The following is a 246-nucleotide window of genomic DNA, read 5'->3' on the forward strand; positions in this document are numbered from 1 at the left end:
GTGGTATAGTTTTGTCCTACCTTGCTCCATGACAGCAGGGCAAAAACAACCCATTCAAAGTATTAAGAACTTAGTTTAGCTATATTTTTGCAGGCTGCTTTAGAAAATAGGAGATAAAGTATTCAACATGCATGAAAGAGGTCAAAAAATTGTGTAGGTTGTGTAGTGGCTGCTCTTAAAATCTTGTCCCCCCCCCCCCCTTGATTACTAAGGGAGGCTAGCTTAATAGTTGCCATCTTCCTTATG

This window comes from Gavialis gangeticus, unplaced genomic scaffold (genome assembly GCF_001723915.1).
Source record: "Gavialis gangeticus isolate Ggan-Ray unplaced genomic scaffold, GavGan_comp1, whole genome shotgun sequence".
Taxonomy (NCBI): Eukaryota; Metazoa; Chordata; order Crocodylia; family Gavialidae; genus Gavialis; species Gavialis gangeticus.